Raw genomic sequence first — 8068 nt, 5'->3', positions numbered from 1 at the left:
ACGTAATATCGGGAAAACGGTTTATAACTTTATAAGTTAGAAAATGACTTTTAAAGGCCGATTATACCCAGAAAACAATTTATTTTCATTTTACAAAACATTTTTATTTACAGTTTTCAAAACGTTACTCAATGGCAAATTATCTGAACCATCCGTTTCTTCTGTTGCGTTTTGGCATTTATAGTCTGTCCCACCAAATTTGAATATTCCATTTTTTATTAAATATAATAGTGAAATCATTTAAATTAATGTCATGTTAATCCTGACTTCAATATCTCTAGGCATGTTTTCATTTTTTCCATAAAGTCAGTAATATGGTCAAAATGTTAAAATTATATTTTTTCCCGTTGACTTACGTTATAACCTGACGTGACGTCCATTTCAAAATGGCGGCGCCCATACAGACGTCATTTAGGGTTCGTCTCACAATTAGCGTGAAATGTACTCGGTAATTATAAAAAATTGATTATTCTTATTTACTTACTGATCAATAGCTAAATGTTATCATTAAAATGAAAAATGAGAACAAAGTTGGTGTCGAAAAGGCAATTTTACTAGCAAACCATTATTTAAAATAATCAATTTAAAATCATTTGAAGTGAAATATCAGTTACCGCTTTATAAATTATAACACAAAAAGATTTATATAATTATATAATTACCATATTTTATATTCTTTTTAAGAGAAAAAGAGCAATATTATGAAGTGATTTGATTAGATAGCTTTTCAATCAAGCGCGTATGTTGAATACCACAACGCGTCGTAAGGGAACGGGAACACTAGCTAGAAGACTGAAAAAATGGTTCTTCGCTAATGTTTAATTAACATAATTCTGTAGTTGTCTGAATACTGTCCATTAGTATGTATCACGTCTATTTAAAAATAATTAAATTAACCAGGTCCGATGGGATACAAAAATATGTTACCCTTCTTATTTCGGGTGCGATGTTCGTGCGTTAAAAACTTTTCGTAGGTTTTAACTTTCACAACAGAAACCTGACGTATAAATCGCCAACAAATATAACATTAGCATGCAAATCTGACAAGAAATATATAGAAAGGGGTACTGATTCACTATATGTTTAGTATTGTTTTGCACAGTGTCTACTTTAACTAGCTCATTTGCTAATGAGAGAACACAGACTCGCGTGCGAGGAAAAATGTAAATTATAAGAATATAAAAATGCTTTCTAGTTTGAGCAACCAAACGTTGGCCTATACACTTTAAGCTTGTAAATACAGATTAATTTTCCGTCTCATAATTTAACAAAATGTCCAGAAATACCGGCAGTGTTTCATATTATTAAGAAAAAGATTGAATTGGAGCGTTTAATCAGGGACAATAAGTTTTTTTTGTAGACTCAGTGTTACATACTATGTTAATATGAAGGGGATATCGAGTCAAAGAGAAACACAGAGTGATGTCCTAAATAATTATAGCCTTCCTAAAATTTGAAAATATTCAGTGAAAAAACAATAGCTATATTTTTTCGCGAGAGAAAATAACACCGCATAGGGTATTTTTTGTAGAGCTAAAAGAGTAGGATTTACAGAACTCTTGAATAACGAGATAATTTGTAGGGAAATTATTTCTGAGAAATATATAAAATAGTTTAAAAACATAAAGTCAAAACGAAGGTTATATGTGAATTAATGGAAGAGGTATTCTGTCATATAGATTCATATGCCATTAAGTGTGTTTAAAATTATTTAAATGTTATCAAAAGTTTTATTGTTAATATATGAATTGAAGGTGTACTTTTAACAATTACTGCAAAATCTGGGTACTGTATACAAAAAATTATTTTAAATGCCATCAAGACAAATTTATCTCGCTTAAAATTATCTTTATGAGGTTACATATGCCTAACCGCCCTCTGCCAATGCCGCAACTGGAATCATCCATAAAAAGCGCAAGGCATTTTTGTTACGTCATATATTTCGTAAATTATTGGTGACGTAATAATGTTTTTTCGTCAGGAATCTATTGTTAATAGTTAAAAACATTGTGCTGTCGAACTAAATTTATGGGCCGTTCTTGAATTATGGATTTGGAACATAGGCCTACTGGATTATGATGTGTTTCATTTACATATTTCATTTGCTAACCCAGATAACTGCACAAATGGAACAATGACTATGTTTTAATAATGAGACGGATTATGAAAAAATCTGGATCATCATGACATAAAAGTAAAAGTCATGCCATTCAGGAGTTTCAAAGTCTACGGAACTGGATATAAACTGGCAATGAAGTGATCTTCAGAATGCAAATTTGTCGTGACGTTTATAAAGATCTATTTCGAAACTCATAGGGATTCTATTCAGCTTAAAAGTAAGTGCTATTTCTAGATCTACTCCACAGACTCGATGATCTTGTTCAAGTTGTTGCTTATTATTCATTTTGTAAAGTTTTCTATCATGCATTGAAACGAAACTGTTACATCTTGTAGATACAGCTTTGTAAAATAATCATGAAACGACCCCGAGAACATCATGTACATTTTAGAAACATGACACGTGATTTCTCCCGTTCATCTTGAAATGAAGAGTACTTCGGTAATGGCTACGGAAAATAAACAACAGAGATTTGCCATAGAGAAATGAAACTTTGCTTTTACAAGAAAATTAGACACTTTAGAGAAAAATCCTGAAAAATCTCGAGGGTGACTTTTTTTTAGTTTACAAAAAAGTTTTAATTTTTATTCAACGTGTTTTTATTAATTCATACCAGGCAAAAGTTCATTTCCATTTTTAATGGGACAGACTATAGTACGGTTAGTGTGACTTGAGTGTTTTGTTCGGAAGTCAAAATACTACTTTTATTACTTTTTTGCTACTTTAATAACAATCAATTTCACATATAGCGCTACTTTACACGGGTAACAAGCATATAAGTAAAGATTAAAGTTTATTAGTACGTTTATGGTCAGGCGTCGCACAGCACAACGAATTTAATCTAACAAACTTTAACCAGCTTAGTGTTTTAAATTATTTTTATAAACAGTCGATTTACTAGACTGTGTAACAGTTTGCCGATTTACCAAAGTAAATGTGTTACGATTCATTTGAAATACGACAATCCTATTGCACAAAAAAAAAATAATTTCAAACACTAAAGTCAGCATTAAATGATATGTTAAGCAACATTCGCTTATTTTCTATGATAAAGCTTATTTTCTATGATTTAAAATACTCACCGTTTACTGCCAAGTATGTTTCACCTGAACTTGTTGATGTAACTAAATTGTTAGCGTATGAACTTATTGTATTTTGATTTTTTGACGAGTTTTTACACTTGCCCCCTGTGTCTGTATAAAACCCCCGTAGAATAATCTGTAAAAAGATATTTGGGGATGTTTTTGAGACGCTTTCATGTTGCTTTAGTAGACCCAAATTTTCTAGTTAAAAAATTGTAGGTTTTTATTATTGTTGTGACGATGTTGACGATGGTGGTATTGGTCTTGATGATCTGGTGGTCGCCTCGGATAATGAAATCGTTGTTTTCGGCGATGATTCTGTTGTAACTAGCTCTGTTGTTGTCGTATATTGTTCCGTTATTGTTGTTGGTGGTGGTGATGTTATGGTTGTAATTTCTAATATTGTTGTTGTTGCTGCTGCTGTGTCCTTAGTTGCTGATGATGATGTTGGTGATGGGGAAGCTGTAACGTTTGTTTCTTGTGAGTTTATTTGTGAGAATGGATCTGTTTCATTCGTTCCAGTGGTATTGTTAGTTTGCCCTGTTATGTCTGTACTATAAATCAATACCAAAATTAAAACTATTTGGACAATTGTACTTGACATGCTGTTGATGAGATTCTTTATATCTGAAATTTATATATAAATTCGCAACGTTGACATTGTTGTTGTGATTTCTGTTACGGCTCAAAAAAATGTATACATTAAATTTTGCTTGTTTTTTTGTTTTTGTTTTCTTTGTATCACTATTCTGCCTGCAACGAACAAAGCGGACATATTCGCTTTACCCACATTAATCAATCAACATATAGATTAGTGTATATCTTTAAAGGACAAAGGCATACCAAGTGCACCAACATATCACCACATAAGCACTGGCATTTATTGCAGCGGGATGGATACCATCTAGTAAATTATCTAAAAACGTAAGATTGCTGTTTGACATGGTTCATCGGTGTCAGAGCTGCATTACTGGTACTGGTACTGGTACTGCAGTACGTACTGCAGCGATTTTGCAAGTACTGGTACTGATACTGAATTACTCTTACAAAATTTTGCTACTACTGGTACTGGTACTGCATTACTGTCTTAAAAAGTGGTACTGCTACTGCATTACCCAGTACTTTTGGTTTTGATAAAAATTAAAAATAACATCAATTTTTCTCATAAAATAAAGCTGTAAAATACATTAACTATATTTTTTTTGTGAAAAAGTAAGTTATCAAATCTAAAGATAATTTGCTGCAATATTCCTTCAAATGTTAACATAGTATTCATCATAAAAAGCACCAAAGACTTAAAGTAAAAATTAAATTAAGATAAACAGACTAAATAACTCTTTACCCTAAAATATCCTTATTAAAATCTTTTATTACTTTGTATTTACTAGTAAAAGAGCAAAATAAACACTAATTAATTTCTTCTATTCTAAAAAATCCCATTTCAAGTGAAAAAAGTGATATTGTTAGCACCATAAAAAGTTGTTATTTACTTTGGTTTAAATTGAACAGTGGTGTGAAGGTGTGAAAGGCAACAAAAGACTGTTGTGTTTTAAATGAAAGATGTTTGCATTGTATTTATACAGTGGTTAAACTTACTAAACATTTAGATATGACATGAATATATGTTGTAAATATTGTTTGTAAAAAGTATGTTAAAACTATAAAGTTGTAAATATGTTATGTTAACTTTAAAGCAGCACGCCTCCAGATTCATCCTAATTTTCATGAAAATTTTGAAAATGTATTTAAAGGTAAAATATTGTTAAATGAACAAAGAAAGTACTTGACACATTACAATCGGCACTTAAAAATCCACGTAAATTACCAAAAAAAGGTCAAAACATGCATAAATAGCCCCTACTGCGTTAGTAACGCAGTAGAAATATGGTGATAAATACTACAAAATACAGTCATTAATTGCACATAAGATATAATTTATCACTTGAATCTTTAATTTGTTTCCTTTCTCAAAGTTTTAGTAATTTATTTCCAAGTTTAATTTTCTTGAAATATTTTGGGTCATCTGGAGGCATGCAGCTTTTAAGTAAATAATGATTTTATTTCTTTGCTGAATAATATTTGCTATTATTTGTTTGACACTGTATTTATTCAAACTTTGATGAATATATAAAAGTAATGGTACTGATACTTAATTACTTCACCAAAAAAAAGTACTGGTACTGCAGTACCGAGCTACAATCTAGTACTGGTACTGGTAATGGTACTGCATAATTTGCCAAGTACTGGTACTGGTACTTAAGTACTACACCCTTAGTACTGATGCAGCTCTGATCGGTGTCATACATTATCATTTTTAACACGTTATGATGAGTCGTGGTTGTATGACAGTACTTCCTCTAATACGCTTCACCACAACATAAGACGGATATGTTCCTTATACTAAACATGTATCTGTTACAAAGGTTTAATAACGTGTCTACATTCCATATACTAAACATGTTTCTGTTACAAAGGTTTAATAACATGTCTACATTCCATATACTAAACACGTTTCTGTTACAAAGGTTTAATACATTCCATATACTTAACATGTTTCTGTTACAAATGTTAAATAACATTGTCTACATTCCATATACTAAACATGTTTCTGTTACAAATGTTAAATAACATTGTCTACATTCCATATACTAAACATGTTTCTGTTACAAAGGTTTAATAACATTGTCTACATTCCATATACTTAACATGTTTCTGTTACAAATGTTAAATAACATTGTCTACATTCCATATACTTAACATGTTTCTGTTACAAAGGTTTAATAACATTGTCTACATTCCATATACTAAACATGTTTCTGTTACAAAGGTTTAATAACATGTCTACATTCCATATACTAAACACGTTTCTGTTACAAAGGTTTAATACATTCCATATACTTAACATGTTTCTGTTACAAATGTTAAATAACATTGTCTACATTCCATATACTAAACATGTTTCTGTTACAAATGTTAAATAACATTGTCTACATTCCATATACTGAACATGTTTCTGTTACAAAGGTTAAATAACATGTCTACAGTCCATATACTTAACACGTTTGTTACAAAGGTTTAATAACATGTCTACATATACTAAACATGTTTCTGTTACAAAGGTTAAATAACATGTCTACAAATATGTCATCTTCGAATACAAATATTATATATAGTTAATGTGTCTTATGCCACATCAAGGCACCCCCTCCCTCCCCACCAACACACTCCTCCCCCTGCTTATACTCGGATACAATATGTCTTTTTCACATATGAGCTCTATAATCGGAGGTCAGCAGGGTGTTTTTGGTAAAATGGTAAATTATACATTCCCAATTAGCGCACGTCCTTAGTATATCATTGTGATTAAAACTGTCTAAACATTAGAACTTTAACAACATTAATCATATGTCATCATATAGATATAGAGAAGAAAGAAAACCGACAAAACCAAAATATATTTCTTACCTTTTTTGAATTATAACTGTTAATACCACATACAGCTTTGAATTATATATTAAAACACTGTATAAACGTATCCTGTTTATATAATGTCTATTTTACGGATTTTTGACATGAAATGTGACTAAATTAATGAAAGTTTGAAAAGGAGAAAGCAAAATAGGGAATAGTCGTTTTCTTATCAATTAATTGTAAGTGGTTTACTGATAACGAATATAAAAGTTGCCGAAGTTTTAGAAATTGAGTCATTCCTTTAAAGGAAAGGCTAAAAAACGTAAAAGATAACAAAAGCACGTAAAATATTTAGAATTTAACAAAACAAGTACACGCCCTAAACACGAGATGCATTAAAGCTGTTTTACGTAACAGTCTGAAGGAAGAAAGAAAGAAAGAAAGAAATTAAGAAAGAAAGAAAGAAAGAAAGAAAGAAAGAAAGAAAAAAAGAAAGAAAGAAAGACAAAAACACAAGATTGATTACTTGTTGTAAACAAAGGAAAATCGTTTTTTAATGTTTGTTCTTTAATAATCTCAATTTATTCAAACTATGTCCAGTATAATTTCAAGACAGAGTTGTCGTTCGTGTCACCTCAATGGAAGTCGATGGAGTCTATCCGCAACTTCAATTTTATGATCTTTGTTAAAAATTAGTCTCTTAAATTAAAATCTTAAATTTAATCTCAAAAGCTATGTTTAAACACCCTTTGCATTTCTTTTCAAACGGGAGAATGTAACAGCAGAAAGTCTAAACGTTTCTATTAAAATGAACATAATGATTAAACTATGGGGTAAATGTTGATATGTTATGCAACTGAAGTAATTTTCTTTGGTTTTCATTTTTTACCACTGATTTTAAGACATTTTTTTTCCATTTGACAAAGGGTAATACTTTGACACCCTCAAACCCCATAACACCTTCCCTTATGTCCGGATGAAAGTCGGGATCAATTTTTTTCTCAAAATTCCTTCATTATTAAATGTAATACATTTAAAGTTTCATGTTTATTTAAAAGATGACTTAAAATATCTTAAAATGATGAAAATATAGGGAAAAATCAGTTTAACCCTAAGCAATCTTAATACATTACAATGTGTATCTTTAAATGGACTAAACAATTTTTTAATTTGCATTAAACCATTCACAATTTTCGGGGTTATTTTTCAAAATAAGTACTGACTGAGAAGTGAACAAAGCAGACCAGGATTGGACGCCATGAACGAGTCGACTGATATTGGTCTGCACTGGTCGCATACAGGCTAATTAAGGATTTATATTATGAATATCAGTTTCATACAACAATACATGGGTGAAAAAGTTGAAAATATCAGAAAATCTGAAAACCCTGAACTTAGTATTCATTTAAATTGGTTTAATATAAATAAGAGAGCTTTCGCGAGTGAAAAAAAAACT

General features: G+C 30.5%; 1 long non-coding RNA gene across 1 annotated transcript; it reads right to left on the bottom strand.

The window, feature by feature from the left end:
• Window positions 1–3735: 3735 nt before the first annotated feature.
• LOC132722695 (uncharacterized) lies at window positions 3736–7264 on the bottom strand. Its single transcript, XR_009624648.1, has 2 exons — window positions 6667–7264; window positions 3736–3828 (listed from the first exon to the last, which is right to left on the bottom strand). It is a non-coding gene; the product is annotated as an uncharacterized LOC132722695 (long non-coding RNA).
• Window positions 7265–8068: the final 804 nt, after the last annotated feature.

This window comes from Ruditapes philippinarum, unplaced genomic scaffold, assembly GCF_026571515.1.
Source record: "Ruditapes philippinarum isolate M1 unplaced genomic scaffold, ASM2657151v2 ctg3472_1_1_1_1, whole genome shotgun sequence".
NCBI classification, from domain to species: Eukaryota; Metazoa; Mollusca; class Bivalvia; order Venerida; family Veneridae; genus Ruditapes; species Ruditapes philippinarum.
This window is presented reverse-complemented; position numbering and strand designations above follow the sequence as displayed.